Genomic DNA, 14,213 nt, shown 5'->3' with positions numbered 1-14,213 from the left:
TTTTGATCTTTTTTTTTTTTTCCTTTCCTTTGGATAAGCTGAGCCCGAGATAGACCGGAGATCAGCTGGATGCCACGTTTTCCCCCACAAAAGGCTTCCTTCTCATACAGTAGTTATAATCAGGAACTAGCCACCAGGCACAGGAGGAGTTTCTGTTGTCCCCTTGTTTGGTTGCCCATCCTGTGTCCATTTCTCCTTCTACCCCGCAGCCCCCTGATGGGCCCCCTGTGCTCTCCAGGTCTCACTGGAAGATGCAGCTTTCAGCAGGAGGCAGCTTTGTTGTCAACAGACTCTTCAGCACAACAAAGCGGCTTCTGACTTTCAAACCTGGTTTCCCTGGTCTGTATGATTGAGATCTTCTGCAGAGAAATTCAGAGCTGCTCTTTACTCTTCCCTGCTCCAGCAGTCTCTCTTCCATTCACTCTTCAGCCTCCCGAGTGCGAGGCTTTTGGTGGGGCCATTATGAGTTTTGTGAACTGCACTCTGCAAGTGCTTAGAAATTCAGCCCTCAAAGGCCTTTGTGTGATGCTGTTGTCCTACACTGCACAAACCAAACTTTTGCAAAATCCACCAGCAGAAATGGATCCTGGAGATGTAACTTAGTTGGAAATCTTTTTTTTTTTTTTTTTTTTTTTAATGCATCTCTACACCTATGAGAACTTTAATTGTGAAAACCAGTGACACAAAAAGTCCAGTAATTTCTGCAGTCACCAGAGGTTTGCAATGAAATAGTCCTGAAAGCCACCATCAAATATTTGTTAAACTAAGGAAGACAGGCTCCCAGAAATGAAGCATGAATTTACTGTGTGGCCTAAGAAAGCAGATGGCTGTCAGGAAAAGAGATTTTGTGAGGAGCTGCCACAAAATAATTGCATATTGATCAGGTGGGAAGATGAGCAGGTGCAAAGAAGGAAGTGGGTGGCAGGTCCTTATTTTACCAGCTGGGTTAAGGATTTGGATTCTGTCACGTTTCTTGGGACAGGGTGCTGTGGGTGAGCTTGGATGTGCCCCAAGGCATCCCTGGGAGCGTGTGTGGTGTGCCCCTGCCTGTCCCCAGGGAGTGAAGCCCCAGGTGACATGGAGGAGATGTGTCCCCGTGCTCTGGGGCCAGGTGCTGCAGCAGGAGGGCTCCTCCTGTGCTGTTAGCAGCCGCTTCCCAGCCTCACACTCGCTGGGATTTGCCCAGATCCACTTCTAAGAGAAAGCAACAGCAGCTGAGGATGCGAGGTATCGCTGGCATCTGTCCTGCCGGGGGTGCGTGGGCACCTCCATCCCGCAGGAGAATCCCGCAGCAGGGGGAGGCAGCGTCAGCAGGGAGGGGGATTTGGGTTTCACCAGGCCCCAGAAAATGCAGCAGGGGGAATGTTGTTTGTTTGGTGCCGTGCTCCGTTAGTCCTGTCAATTGCAGAAACAGGTTTAGATCTGCTTGGTTTTGGTTTGTTTCCTTTTTCCCAAAGTTTGATGAAGATGCGGTATTGGCCAATGCAAAACTTGATGCATTTGGGCCAAATTTGGTCGGTTTAATAAAGGGAGGTGCGTTCTTCCCTCTGAAGCACTGATATGATTAATTCTGACACTTTCAAAATGAAGTATCTGGCTTCTTCAAGCTAGGGTCACAGAGATGGTGCTGATGGCAGCACTGGGGTGGGAGGGCTGCCGTCCCTCTGCAGTTGCTTTTAAGCCTGCCTTTCTGGGCCAGTCTTTACCAAGATGCCTCTGCCAGGGGGTTTCCTATAGCCCAGGGAGCCCAGGGAGCCTCCTTTTGGAGGAGGGAGATGCTGGTTTAGATCCAGGCACCAAAGTAGAAGGCTGGATCTTCCGTATGCTAGGGGAATGGGCAAGCTATTGGATGCAAGGGTGAGTGCCACTGCTTCTGCTCTGTCTCACAGCGGGCTCCCTTTGACACTTCTGCCTTTTGCTGTCTCAAATGACTGAGGATGCAGTTACCTTGATTCCCATTTTCCTAGTAATTAAAAAATGTATAAAAAATGTATATACTTGGGTTTTTGATTGTCTAGGAAGGACCTTCGTTTTCCTCTTATGCTTCTGGTATGTTCACCAAGGCCCACACACTATAACGAGTGCCCAAGAAACACTTTTTTTGCTGCTCCCGGTATACCTGCAGCATGTTGCACAGGGATCAGAAGGTAAAGCCTGCTTCTTCCCATGTAGATTTGCTCGGAAGGGCGCAGGCCAGTGGTTTCCCTCTGGGTGCCCGAGATAGCAGTCATTGGGAGGGCCCGGGGGAGCTCACTTTCAGGCAAGGTGTGCAGCACTCGGCATACAGGCAGTATTTACAACTACCTATTTCGGTCTCTTCTTGGAGCATTTCTGCTGTCCCGTACCTACTCATCTTCTACCATTTCAGCTGTCTGACATGTCCTTCGTTTCCTGTGATAAACTCCTGCCTGACACCTGTTGCTGTTGAGCATTTGCGGTGTTCCTCTGCTGAAGGTTGGGTGGCTGCAGTGTCAGCAGGAAAAGCTGTAAGCGTGTGTGTGCCATTTGGCAAGCACTGAGCTTTGAGACCGATTGCAGCGGCTTGGAGCTGTGCCATGGTACAACCACCTACTTTGTTGAGCTGATAAGTGGGAAGTGATCCTATTATCCAAAGTCACAAGGCGCACAGGGAATGCCATGGAGAAGCTTGTTGAAACCAGACAAAGGAGGGTCAGTGAGCTACAGAACCAGTATGTGAGTACGGTATTTTTTCCTGCACCAAGCTGAAGCTGTGAATCTTGTTGCCAGGGGGACTACCTAAGGCCAAGAACATAACAAGATGTAGAAAGGAATCAAACATTTAGGCAGTTATCGGAGTTACTATAATTTGTAACAAATTGGGAAGGAATATAATCCATTTCACCACAATAAGCTGTTCTTGAGGTGATAGAGACTAGTTGCATCTTTCCACATCAAGATGCTGCAGAGGTTCTTGTGCTCTCATAGATGTGGGATTTGGGGTTGTAAGGGAGATTTCTGCCTTGGCCAGACTGCTTGTCTGCTTTGATTCTCCCACGTTTCATCACAGGCTTAAAGTAACAAGCTGGGGATCTGCTGCCAGCAAATTCTCTCAAGATCTCAGCTTCAGGCTACAATGCTGACTGCGTGCACCAAGGCACCAAATTCTTCTACCAGTGGTTTGGCTTTGTCAGTGCAAGGTCCTTTCAACACAGAAGAGTAAAGCCTGTTCCTACCTGAGGCCCTTGCAGCTACGTGGCACCCTGGCCAGCTGGGGAAGGAGTCTTGCCCAGTAAATGGTTGGGTCAGCATGTTCAGAGCTGTCTTGGTCGAATGAGGTCTTCTATGCACGCGTGGTTATGGGCACATGGCTGTGCATTCTGCTGGATTTTGGCTAAGGCACAAGGGTGAGCCTTCCCAAAAACGTTTTGAGCCTACATGTTGCTCTGTCCTTGGATGGGCAGGGGAGAGCACAGGAAGGTGACCGCAGGAAAGTGACCAGCAAGCAGTGCTGTGTGAATGGCACGAAGGCTGGGTTACGGGCACGAGTGAAGGGCTCTGGCTGGAGGGAGGCGATGGGCGTGCCGAAGGAAGGAGGATTTGTCTTCTGGCTCCTCCAAGCTCTGTGTAAAGCACTGACACGCTGGGCTGTGCCTAGGCTATCAGTGGTGCAGGCTGAAGTCAAACAGCTTCAAAGGAGCAGGCAAGGGAATGGATATCTGAAAACACAAGGCTGCTGTGGTGGATTTGGTTACGGGCAGCCTGAGAGAGTGCGTTTGCCCTTTACCTGCACGGGGGATGCTTGAGAAGGGCTGGGGGAAGCGTGCATGTGCCCTGGGTCGGGGGCACATGCCCCCGGGGAGGGGAGGCACCAGCTGGTGTGCCGCATATAGCCTGTGGCTGACTTAGCACTTGTGCCCAGTCGCCCTGCCTCCCGCTCAAGGTTTTCTAATTCTGTCCCAGACGATGTCAGCGTCCCCCAGCAAGCGGTGGCGAGACATACAAGGCATTCCTCGAAGAGCTCAAGAGCATCTCCGTGCCCCCAGGAGGCTGCCCAGGGAGAAGCAGCTCCCTGAAGGAGGTGCTGGGCTACTTGGGGCGCCTCTGGCTCACGGTCAGCCTCATAGAAACCTTCCCAACACTGCTGTTCTCGGGGGAAGAACTTGAGTTGCCCAAGAGCTCTTTGCAGTTTGCTTTTCACTGTCCCATCAAACTCTGTTATTTTTGGCCTTCGTGGCTGTACAAGGGCCCGTTTGTAGATCACACAGCAGCTCTGATGTGCAAGCCCCTTGGCCAAACGCAGCCACGCCGTGCGTGAGCAGCGCTGTGCCTGGCTCCTGCTGGGCAAGGGCAGGACACGTACATCAAACTCGCCAGGCAGGACTCTTTGCACAGGCCCTGAGGAGTGCTGTGTGATTTTAGATGTGGAGATTAAGTGCTGCGTGAGACACTAATCCTGGCACACTCTCTCACTCAACATACGATAAAATCATGCTGGTGCTGCTCTGGACGATCGGGATTCCTGGCCCTGAACCCTGTGTGGGAGCTGCAGATACTCACTGCCTTTCCCTTCTTCCCTTTTCCTTGGAGCGTGCAGCAGAGGAGTTATGTTACTGCTCATTTAAATGAACCGTGTCTTTCTCAGATCCCCTTTCAGTAATCTACTAGGAGATGGAATGGCTTCAGCCTTGGAAAGGGCACTGAAAGATAGCTGATATAGGGCGCAGAGTCCCTGTGTACCTGCATTGCCTGGAAAGTCTCAAAGTGACTTATGGGACAAGGACCTCTTTTCTTTCCCTTTTTTCTCCCTCTCCTTTTGGACATAATTTGATTTTGGGGAAATCTAGTGTTGTAATTTCGATCTTTCTTCTTTGGTCCTTAATAAGCTTCATGATGACTGGAGGTATGGACAGCCTTCAGGGTCTGCAGCTTAGAGATGCGAGCATCACTCTTTGATCATACACGTGCTGTCCTCTTCATTACCATCCTGCCTCTGCCAAGCATGCAGTCTGTGTTTGCTTAAATGCTGCCAAATGTCCAGGCTCTCCAAAATGTGCTGGGTACACCAGGACACCCTGCTTCTGACTGTATGCACGAGTCCTTGCTGTTTTAGAGTTGAGACAGCCCAGCAAGAACAAAGCTGTAGGAACTCATTTTTTTTTCAGTTATTTCCATGTCTTGCAGTAAATGCTTTGGATTTATGGGATCTGTATGGGTTTCAGATAATACTTACGCATTTTGGATCATATCCCTGAAGATGATGCTCTTCTGGGAGAGCAGGCTATAGAAGTATGCTATCAGGTGATGGATTGTATTGCACATATCTCAGAAGGTCCTTTTAAGGGTCTAACTTCATTGTCATGGCTTAATAAGCCCTGACAGAGTTCCATGGAAGTATTGTGGACATAATCTGTGCCATGGTTGTCAGACTGGACACGAGTACAGTGCTTGGGAGCAGCTCCTTTCTCACAAATCACTTGGAGCGTTTCTGAGCATCCCGTGTGCCTTCTTAGCGTGTCTGGGAAGTGTCTGTGGCAGAGAATCAGCATGGAGACATGGAGCTGACATTTTGATTGGGAGCTTTTGAGATTTGAGGCTATTATTTTGTGTCTGGTGGCAGGGTGTTGGCTGCAGCAGCCCCGTACAGCTGACACTATGCCTTTTGGTCCAGCCTTCTGGCCACCACCATCCTCAGTCCGGTGTCAATGGACTTGCTTTCTCCCAATGCATCAGCAGGTGCTGTCTCATGGCACCTCTTACCCTGCTGGGATTTTAATTCCTGCTGTCTGGCCATAACTGGAGAGGCATCCTCCGGCCAGCAGGTAAAGCAGCCTCCCTTCAGAAACGTCATGGGAGGACGGTGTGGGTCCCGTAGCGCTCTCAGTGGGAGAGGGGAGACTCAGCAACCCCTTGTGCTGCCACATGGGGGGACGGAGCACGCAGCGAGGCAGGGAGGTTCTCCTCTCAGCACTGCCACCGATTCCCTGGGCAAACCTGTCCAGGTCACTTAAAACTGTCTGTGGTGGAGCTGGCCTTTTGTGTTGTGCGTGTAGCACCTCCTCCTTCCTTCTGCATGTGAAAACTGACCTCGGTAAGGCTCTGAAATCAGCACGTTGGAGCCGTGAGCCTCTTTTTGGGGAGCAAGAATGCATATGCGTGCAATGCCTCTTCTTCAGGATGTCAAGTCGCTCTGCTGGCTTTCTTTAAATAGCCTGCTGGTTCTGCACCCCTTATTTAGCTGTAGGGAGACGAGTGACACGGGGATGCTCAAGAATGTCATTTTGCTTCTCGTGTGACCGATGAGATCAGAGGTTGTTAGCGGGAGATGTCCAGTGACCCTCCCTGAAAGTGCAGCTGGATGCGGGACCTGGAAACCCAGCGGGGTGAGGCAGGGTGTCAGTGCCTGGGTGCTGAAGGACCAGGGGGACCCTCTGGCCATGGGGAGCTCCTCAACCACGACGAAACCTTTGTGTGACAGTGCTTGGCAGCCAGCACAAGCTGCCTCTGCCTCCACCGAGAGGCCTCAAGCATTACAGTGAAAGCTGCTGTCCCCTATCAGATGCGGGTATTCAGGGCTCTGGTGACCCACCTGCAGGGTGCGATATGAGCAAGGGTTCAACCTGAGCCCCTTGCGCTTGAATAGCTGGCCCTGAGGTGGTTTTTCCTGCTTGTTAAACTTCTGTCAAAGTCAGCCGCTTTGCAACATGAGATCGCTTTGGAGCTGCCAGCGAGCGGCTGATGACATACTTTATGAAGACTGTTACCCCCAAAGGTAGCCCAGGAATGCCTGTTATTTTCATTACATACTTTTGTCCCAAACTCATCTCTCTCAAGCAGCTCCATTAACTCAATAGGGTTGCAACAGTTTGCTGCTGGGTGCTGTTTGCACGTGTGCAGATAAAACTTCTATTTTTAACCCTTTCTCTTATGAGCTTATATCTTTTTTTCCTAGACAAAATTCAGAAAGAACAAGTGCAATGAGTGCTAACACTGATTTGGATGAATGTTTGCAGAAAGAACAGTTTGAAGCGGCCGTGGTAAGTGCAGCATAGAAGTTATTGCTTTTCTAGTTTTGGGGCCTCCAAAGTCAATGTGAGAGATCAGATCATGGAAGGTGATGCTGCCACACGAGAGCTGCCTGACACAAACTCCAGCCCCACAACTTCTTAAAATCGGTTGTGCCACCCTTTTTGTTTAGCAGTGGTCCCATTGGAATTATTTATCTGTTCATTTTGGCAAATGAGTTTTAGTTTCTGGATTTGTCAAGGATGGGGAAAGGTAACTATTCTCAGTGTAAACTCTGGGCCATTTTGATTAGCCAGTAGACTACATAGGAATTGATTTCCTGCAGATTCATCATTAGTTTTCAGCAAATATTGTGGAAAAAAAAATGGGTAAGGTGAATAGACTTGGCGAAAATTTTGCCAAAGAATATAAGGCATTTCAACTAAACTGAAGTGATTTAGAAATTCAAATGATTATTTTGTAGTATTTCTTTCATATTCATACAACATTGTCCATTAAGGAAGGAATTTAGTGGGTTTTTGCAAAATTCAAACAAGCATCCATCTATTGTGTAGAGGTGAAATGCTGGTTTCTGGTATTTATCTGCCTTTCCAGCAATAAATGGTACCTGTACCATCTCAAAGGAGCAGGAATGCTTTGCAACTAACGTGATAAAATTAAATGAAGTTAGTTTCAACATAAAGGAGCTTCCTCTAGTGTTGCAGTCTGAAATGCTTTGTGGCTTCAGCCTCCCTGGGAGAAAGATAGGATGATCCTGTGCTGGCTTTGCACTCTGGGCCATGGGATCGTGTAACCTTTTGTCTCCAGGTGTTGCGAGCAGTGTTTCTGGCTGGCGGGTATTGGTTTCCCTTTATCTGTGACATGTTTTGTTGCCGATTCTCTGTGGCAAGTGGAGTTGGGTCTGTTTCCTGGTAGATGTCTAAAATAAGCATTTTAGATAATGTTTGAATACTTTTAACTAGTAATAACATGAAGCCATATGTGCTGCAGTGAACTCAAGCCAATGCTTCTTTCAGAAAATATTATGAAATCATTTTGTTTGATTTGCCATTGTAAATGTTACGTACAGATGATGATTAGAGGCACTTGATTAATTCTTCTCTTATTGTGCTTACGTAAATTGGCAGGGACAAAGGAGATGGCTTAGAATCAAATCACAAGCTTTGGAAAACTTAGGATTTGTATAATGGCCATGTAAAAAGATGTGTTCTCCTAACTTATGCTTTGTTCCCTGCAATGAGTGTACAGGATTTCTTATTGTGATAAAATCCTGTTGAAATAATGAAGGGTTCTGAAAATCAAGGCATCTGGAAATCTGTCTATTGCTAGGGGTGGAACTTGGAGCCAACCTTTGTGTTGTCGGATGCATCTCCCAAGGGATGGGAAGCGATGTCATCTTGGCAACCTCCTGGCAGTTCCTCCCTTCTCTCTCTTCCCATGTTGAATGCCATTTTCACACAGCTTTTATAGCATAGCTTAGGACTGGGGGGGACAGCTCTATTTTTAATACCAGCGTGGTTACTGTCCTGAGAGGTGTGAGGCTGGAGTGTCGTGTTTGTGTTTGCTGTGTTTGACAGGAGTTAGAGTTGGGGGGTCTCTCTCTTCCCTTTGTGCTTTTTGTGATCTTAAATCAATTGAGACTCTAAGCCATCTTAAAATGCTGGCTGGGGCTTATGCTCTCGTGGAGCATCACTGTGGAGATGTCCCCAAGAAAGCTTCCAGCAGGGATGCATTCCCTGCTGGCTTTACTTGGCATCACCTTTCATTTTATTTTGTCAACCTCTTCCGGTTCCCTTTTGTTGTCATTATGGAGGTGAGTTCATCTCCCCTTCTGAAAAGTTCAATTTCCACAGGGAGTGTTGTGTAGTGTTGTTCTTTAAATACTGTTACAATGATGACTCGCAGCCTGCTGTGGGCCTTAACGTTTAATGCCAGTGTGCTGCTTGTTCTCAGCTGCACGTTTGCTCCTTTACCTGAGGGTGCTGAACACTGAAAAGCCTGTCTGGTTTAGCAGATCTTCTGTCTGCGTACTAGAGCTAATAGCTGATGTTTCCCCAGTTCCTAATTATCTTGACAAGTGCATTTTGTCCCACGGTCCTGTCCTTTCAAAGCGAAGGAGAAACCCAAAGCTGCAGCATGGCTGTGAGCGCCTGCTCCCGCACTCTGTTCCCTGGGAGGAGAGCTGCTGCAGCTGGGGGTTAGACAGCTGAAGAAAAGAGTCCAGCAAGAAGTGATGGGAACGACTCTTGGGACAAGAAGACATCTGCCGGGAGGAACGTGGTGTTGGCAGCTGAGGGCTGCTCTTCTCCTCTGTGCACTCTGCTGCAGACCTGCTTTCCCTGTCATCCTTTGCTCAGTAATGAGGATGGTAATTGCTATTTATTGGCCAAGGAGTCACAAGTGATTTTCTGAGACCAACTCTGTCTTTTTCAGAAAGTGATGAACGTTTTCCCCCATTAAAAAAAAAAAAAAAATGGCAGCCTCCTTTCATGGATTTTTAAGTCAAGCATCTTCCAAATCAAGGTGTCTCAAATCACTTCACTTTGAAGCTGTGTTACTAGGGATGGGTTTCTGAAGAGGAAGCAGCAGCTGACTCTGCTCCTAACAAGGTCTCTGGGGCCACAAGATTGTGTAGTCTGCTGTACGCGTGTGCTGCGTGATTAGGGTTCAGATTAAGGGGAGAAAAAAACTAATGGGAGACTACTATGCAGGGAGGATGAAAGCAAAGGTGTAAATATGGTCAAGCAGTCTGGTAGGTGGGTTTAAGGAACAGGGTAGAACTCGAAAAATGTTTGAACAGGGTTGTGGTACCCAGCACACTGAAGTGGTGTCACTTGCAAAGCCTTGGATGTTGCACTGATGGGAACGGTTTAACTGGGCTCTGGCACACCTTTCCTCTCTGAGCTCTGGGGAACAGGGTGACCATGTCGGGGGGCCTGAAATCCCATCCCAGTGCTGCCATGGGACAAACAACAAGTGCTCAGCCCGTTTGGAAAGCAAAGATGGGGATTTTTTATCTTTTTATTTATTTCCAATGTAGTTTGGGAAGAACACAATTCAGCATGGCTTCCAGTTCTGCTTTAGGGTCAGAGGAGACTCCTGGTATGGCTTCTGTTTGTGTTTTTTTGTTGGCATGCGTTCATGTGTTTCCACCTTCTGTGTGTTCCTGACAGATGAAGCTTTTCACCTTCCCAGGGCCACTACGAACTGCCAGTTGGATTTCTCTGTGTTGTCTTTTCTCCCAGCCCTAATTTCATGCCCATGCAAGACTCCCAGCCCTGTGTCATCTCTAAAGGTTACGTCCAGTGATTTAGCTGGAGCTGAAGCAAGCATGCCCAGCAGCTAGCTGGGGTGCCTGGGCTGCTGTGGAATAGATGGCCAAGACATCCCTGCTGTTTTGAATAGCTCCCTAACACTCTTGGCCAGCAAATGTGGCACATTTCATTATAACTTGGTTTTCGTGCAGGCAGGTGACCTTTGCAGCGGTTAAGCAAAGCACCTCTCACCATCAACTTTCACAGTCCTTTTCCAGAGCTGGTGGCAACTTCCTTGCTGCGGAGCTGTGCTCGCCTTGGGGTTCATCCAGGGCACGGGCTTGCACGTGGGCAGAGGACAGGGTCGTGTGATCTGCATCATAACAAATCCCAAGTCCCTGGGACCTGCCTTCACAGTGCACATCTCCTGCAGGCCTCCAGGGCTGGGCTGTGCAGGGTTGCCTGCCCAGCTTTCCCCGTCTAGCTGCACTGGCAGGCATGGTCAGAGAGGGAGAGGGGAGCTGTGCAATAGTGGGGGGCTGTGAGATGTGGGATGCTGCTCTCTTTTTCTCTGCATGGCTACTGCAAATCTGTCAAACACCCCATTGCCACGGCTGTGCCTCCTGACTGCAAAGTACGGGGAGAAATTGGTGGCTTTTGAGCATTTGGCAAATGCTATACAAAAGTTACTACTTCCTCTAGGACAAATGCAGAGAATTATTGCCAGATTCTAAGCTCTGACTGGGGGCCCTATGTTACATATCACACCAAGAAATAGTGAGAATCCCTGCCTCAGAGATGCTGTAAATTAATCTAAAAGAAATAGGAGAAAACTGAAGCAGAGAGCAGCCAAATGACTTGCTGGAGCAGCCCTAGCTTCGCATTTGCAGACAGAGGACAGAGATTTGTCTGCTGAGCCCCAGTCCAAGGTGAGGCATGTTTATGGGAACATGCTCCCTCTCAGTAGCAGCTCTCAGCCATCTCCTCCAGCCCCTGTTCTTTAAGTTTCTTCCTTTTGGTTGAAATGAAGATTAAAGAATTGTCAGGGCATCACACAGAGGCTTTTCAGGCTCGAATCCAAGCCTTAGGTCTGAACTTCCTAGGTGGACCCAAGCAGACAGAGGCTTTCTCCCAGTTCCTAATGGAGCTCCCCAAACTACTTCGGGAGTGGTGTGGGATTCCTGCTGCCTCTCCTGGCAGCTCAGGAGCCGTAGCAGGATGGCATGTGAAACTTCTGTTGTTTCCAACTATTAAAGGCTTCAGGTTTGTCAGCATGGACACAGCATGAACCTTTTACAATAAAAAGCATGTCTCAGTGCACAGATCTGGTACAACCACTATTTCTACTGCCCGTGTCCTGCAGCAGCTCCCGTTAGAGATGCAGAGGATTTGGGATTACTCAGAATGAGGAAGAATTAGGGAAGGAAGGCATAAAAGCATGGCAATTCACATGCCCTGGCTTTAGAAGTGAGCCAACCTGTGATCAAATCGTCTATCTTATTATAAAGCACCTCATAGTAAACCTTAGAGAGAGAAAAGCAAGGAGAGGATACTGGGCCACTTCTTTTCTTGCTGTGAGGAACATCTCTTTGTTTCCCCCTCACTGCTACCTCCCGTCACAAATCAGGACAGTGAGTGCTAACAGCTTCGCTCCTCCATTTTACAAGGCAGTAACTCAATACCTGGATTCATAAACCTCTCAGAGGAAGGCTGGGTGGCTGCTGGTATGAATGAATTAGATTATTGCTGATGAAAACCAGGGAACTGAAACTATTGCTATTGTGAAAATAATGAGAGGGGGAAATACGCTTGTCTTATCTTAAATAGGATCCCAAATACCAGATCTGTGTGCTTCCCAAAGCCACAGCTGTTAGTACTCATTTGGGATCCCTACAACAGGCTCAGTCTTTTCTGTTCAGCAAGTCACACGGAGTCAGCCTTGCTGGACAGGGATATTCCCCAGCTCTGGGGGGCATGAACCCCTTGTAAATGCTCTGGGCTGTGGTCTGGTGGGGAGGTGAGCCCTGTTCTGGGTGATGGGCTTTGTCCTCTTTCCCAGAGGGAGAAATGAGCTACAAATCCCTAATGAGGGTATCCTGGATGTGGGATGTGCTCTCAGCCAAAGTCTGTGACTTTCTTATGGTCTTTTAGGCTTTGTCTTCTGCAGTCTCACTCTCGTTTTTTGCTTATCAATTCCTTCCTCTCCACCACCAGGAGCATCACTGAGACCGTGGAGATGGCAACATCTCAGTGGCAGAGAAAGTGCTCCAAAACAGCCCCAAATAAACCCTGGGAATGGGGCAAGCCCTGCAGCTAAGAGGTGCTCTGGGGGTCTCCTGCAACGAAGCTGCTTGGTGGTGCCGTGGTCTCCCCCTCGCTGGCAGGAGCACGCCGTAAGGAGGGGGCAGCTATAATAAAACTTGGCCAAGTGGCGGAAACATGATCGACCCCTCAATTAATCCGATCAGAGCCAACAGCCGCTATGTGGAACATTTGCTCCTGCCCCGTATGCAGCTGCGTGCCGTGGTGTAACTATTTATGGGCCAGGCTCCAACGGGATTTATGGAGGATGAAGCCCTAGCAGCAGATTGGGTTACCGTCTGAGATCACTGCAAATGCTGCAGCAAACTGCAACGGTCGCAAAATGAGGGCTGCCTGATGCGGGTCCTGCTGGTGAGAAATTCCCTGGCCGTGAGGAGATGGAGTGAAACAGCTCCTCTCCGGCACAGGTTTATTTTCTCTCCTTCAGGCTTTTGGAGCACCTCAGCGCCTTCTCTGCCGCTGGTTGTCTTCCTCACCACGAGGAAGCCAAGTTGTGCCCTATCATCCACACACGCGGCTGGGTATGAATGGCAGGGTGGCCATTCACTACAGCATCTGGTGGACTTTTGGGGCAAATTTGTTGAATTTTCCCCTCTGGAAAGAGCAGAGGGGATGCAGAGCATCTGAGGGTGCAGGGCTGGCTGCAAGGTGTCCTGTCCAGCATGGGGTGTTAAAAAGAAATGTCCCCTCCCGGATTTGAGGGCTACATGAGATAGGGTTTATTCACCTTCTCCCCTTCTGCTGGAACCTCGTAGCATCTAGATTACCCAAATATTGAGTGTGAAGTCTCTTTTGGGTGCTCCTGGGGGTGCTGTTCCCCATGGGCAGCGGGGAGGACAGAGGTTTCCTTGGGCTAAGATGGTTTTGCCTTTATCCCCCACTGCCTTTCGCTTGCTGTGATGCTGTGAGCTGGAGTTCTGAAATGATCCAGAGTAGAAACTACCAACTTCTTCCTCCAAAAGGGCTGTGTGGAGGCAGAAATAAGTGGGCAAGGGTGAAGTGGGGAGAGAAGTAGAACAGAATTGTCTTCAGACAGCTCTGCTACAGGAGAAAACAGCAAGGACCGCTACACTGGGAGTGAAGGGTGGCTTGAGCAGCAGCCGAGAATCCCAAGCTTTGCGGGTGATGCAAAAGCAGGCTCTGCCTTAAGGCAGCAGCTGTCTCGACAGCCACTTTGTCCTGTTTTCTCCCCAGCAGCTTCCAAGGGAGCAGTTTTGATTCTGAAGCAGCAGAAACCCGCCAAGATGTGATGACATGATGGTCCCCTCCAGGTCTCAGAGCAGCTGCCCAGGTCTCGGTGCTCACCCTCTGCTTTCACAGGTCAGTGACACCCTTGGGTTGGTACCAAGGGAGAGTGTTGGGTCTTTTTTCCAGCTTATGGACAAGGGGTATTTGGGAGCCATTCTGCTGCTGCGTCAATGATGGGAGAGTTCACCTGTTCTTTCCAAAAGGGAAAAAGAAAAACAAACACAAAACCAAACCATGCCTGTCGTGTCTTAGTCACTGGGTTTCTTTAATTAATGTAACAAGACTTACTTTTAAGGTCAGGCACAAACAGGTTTATTAGGTAGGCCTGAAATGTGATCAACCATTCAAAGTAAATTAAACTCCCCCTGACTCCTACGCTCAGCTGTTGCAGAAGGGCTGGGTCCT

At 48.9% G+C, this 14,213-nt stretch overlaps 1 protein-coding gene across 2 annotated transcripts in view; it reads left to right on the top strand.

Moving 5' to 3' along the window:
* The window catches only part of CPS1 (carbamoyl-phosphate synthase 1), a 177,464-nt gene that overhangs the window by 29,565 nt on the left and 133,686 nt on the right, over positions 1 to 14,213 (top strand). The window contains exons 1-3 of one of the 2 annotated variants that reach the window (XM_068686432.1): positions 2,894 to 6,523; positions 6,911 to 6,995; positions 13,755 to 13,880. The gene's annotated coding sequence lies outside the window, so the exon portion shown is untranslated. Of the gene's footprint in view, positions 1 to 2,893; positions 6,524 to 6,910; positions 6,996 to 13,754; positions 13,881 to 14,213 lie in introns of those variants that run through there. The other variant, XM_068686431.1, reaches the window with a different exon arrangement.

The sequence above is a fragment of the Anas acuta genome, chromosome 6 (genome assembly GCF_963932015.1).
Source record: "Anas acuta chromosome 6, bAnaAcu1.1, whole genome shotgun sequence".
In the NCBI taxonomy this organism is placed as follows: domain Eukaryota; kingdom Metazoa; phylum Chordata; class Aves; order Anseriformes; family Anatidae; genus Anas; species Anas acuta.
The sequence above is the reverse complement of the archived record's forward strand: the minus strand, read 5'-3'. Positions and strand labels throughout refer to the sequence as shown.